The 2,483-nt window shown below is 50.7% G+C and overlaps 1 pseudogene; it reads right to left on the reverse strand.

The window, feature by feature from the left end:
- Positions 1–1,077: 1,077 nt before the first annotated feature.
- On the reverse strand, positions 1,078–2,183 carry LOC119320893 (annotated as a pseudogene).
- Positions 2,184–2,483: the final 300 nt, after the last annotated feature.

Consider the following 2,483-nt stretch of genomic DNA (forward strand, 5'->3'; position numbering starts at 1 on the left):
GCCTCTGGCCTGATAGCACTAACCATCACGTGGGCATAGTATGGGCGTTCTGCGTCATATGCATCAGCCGAAGCTTAATAGATGTCAGCGACTGAGCGGCGCGCGCCGGGTTGGACTGCGTAAGCACCTGCCTTGTTGAAGGAGGTAGCTAGGTCTGCTCACCCGCCGCCCATGCAACGTGAAGGAGTTCCCAGGGAGATGGCCCATGACCCCTGGGGGCATATGTTTAGTCCGGCGTGCTGACCTCTCTATTAAGCCTAGGTCGGGTTGCGGCGTATTGTTTGGCCGAGGCCGGGCATGACCCAGGAAAGTGTGTCCGGCCGGAGTTAATCGAGCGTGCTGGGTAAGTTGGTGCACCCCTGCAGGGAAGAAAACATCTATCGATAGCCTGTCCTGTGGTAACGGACACTTGGAGTAGTATCCCGATCGATACAACTAGAACTAGATACTTGTGATGAGTAATGGATTGTGATGATAACTAGATAGTATGGCTCTGGGATTGCTTTCTCGCAGGGAGTCGAGAAAGGATCTCCGGCCGAGGTTGATAACACTGCTACTACTTTACTTTTATGCTACTCTTATCTCTTCTGATGCTGCAAGATGCTTGAAGATGCTGAAGATGCTAGTCTTCGATAGTACTAGGCCTTCTCTCTATTCTGGCATTTCTGCAGCCCAGTCCACATATACAGCCTTCCTTTGATAATGTTGCATATGTAGTGTAGATACTTGCTTGCGAGTACTTTGGATGAGTACTCACGGTTGCTTTGCTCCCCCTTTTCCCCCTTTTTTCTCCTTTCCGGTTGGTGCAACCAGATGTCGGAGCCCAGGAGCCAGATGCCACCGCCGATGCCTACTAATGCGTGGAGGCTCCCGACGACCAGGAGTAGTTAGGAGGCTCCCAGGCAGGAGGCCTTGCCTTTTCAATCGTAGATGCTTTTGTGCTGGCCTTCTTAAGGAAAACTTGTCTAACTTATGTCTGTACTTAGATATTGTTGCTTCCGCTGACTCTTGTAAAATCGAGCTTATGTATTCGAGCCCTCGAGGCCCCTGGCTTGTAATATAAAGCTTGTATTGTGTTTAATTTGTGTCAAGGGATCCTTCTATAGCGTACCCATGGAGCATAATAGAGTATGAGACTGTATCTCGTTTTTGGCCATTCACGGCCATGGAATAAAATATTTCCTTAGCTTCTTTGATTCTTCCATGCTTGCAAAGGTAGTCCATGACTGAGCTGCAAGTAACAACGTTTGGCATACTACCTCAGCTTCTCATTACTTTCAACAACCTAAAGGCTTCTTTCAGCTGACCCGAAGTTAAAAATCCATGGATCAGGGTATTATATATCCTAACATGTGGTTGGACACCATTATGAACCATTGATCAAAGAACTACCTCTGCCTTGTCCATTGCTCTTGCTTTGCATAGCGCATCGATAAAGGAGTTATACGTCACCACATCGGGCACAACCCCCTGCTGCATCATTTCAGGGAGCAAATTGCATGCTTTGCTTATTTCACCCTCCTTCAAGAAGTCATCGATTACCAAGCTGTATAACACCACGCTGGGAGAGTGGTCAGATCCTTTTTCGGCCATCATCCGGAGCAAGTCAAGTGCAAGCTGGCTCCTACCACTGTCGCAGAAACTCTTGAGAATTACTGAGTAGGAGATGGCATTAGGCAGGTCGTCGGGCATCCTGTGGAGCAGCACGCCCAAAGCCTCCTCCGTTCGCTTCATGTCACAGAGGCACTTGAGTAAGCTGCTGTAGGTAACGACATCCGTCTTGATGCCTGTCTTGAGGAGGCGGCCGAAGAAGGCAGGCCCTAGGTCTGGGCGGCATGCTCGGTGGCAACACTCAATTAGTATGTTGTAGGTGTAAATGAGGGTGCTAGCACCTGGCGACGGCCTGCTCGGGCCATGCGGTTGAAGAGATCAATGGCGAGGGCAGGGCCATCGGTGCAGGCAGGTGAGGCCGGCGCACGCGCGAGGGCAGCAAATAAGTCGTCGAGTGCACGTACTGATACTGTGACAGGTTGGTGCAGCATTTCGTCGAACAGTTGGTGCGCGAGCTCTGGCTTGAGTGTCCCGAAGCCAAGATGGTCGTGGAGTTCGTTCAGCAGCTCATTGGCGCGTGAGGAAACGGAGCTGGAGAAAGAGCGGACCTGAAGGCGTGACATCGTCGCCATCTATGTAATGCCCCGGATCCGATGCGCCAGGTGTCTGTCAGTTATTCGCCGTCATTGCCATGTCATTTGCTTGCGTGTTGCATTTTATCATGTCATCATGTGCATCTCATTTTACATACATGTTCGTCTCATGCATCCGAGCATTTTCCCCATTGTCCGTTTTGCAATCCGGCACTCCTATGTCCTCCGTTGTCCCCCTATTGTCTCTTGTTGTGAGCGGGTGTTAAACATTCTCGGAATGGACCGTGGTTTGCGAAGCGGCCTTGGTACACCACCGGTAGACCGCCTGTCAAGTTTCGT

Source organism: Triticum dicoccoides, chromosome 6B (assembly GCF_002162155.2).
Source record: "Triticum dicoccoides isolate Atlit2015 ecotype Zavitan chromosome 6B, WEW_v2.0, whole genome shotgun sequence".
Lineage (NCBI taxonomy): Eukaryota > Viridiplantae > Streptophyta > Magnoliopsida > Poales > Poaceae > Triticum > Triticum dicoccoides.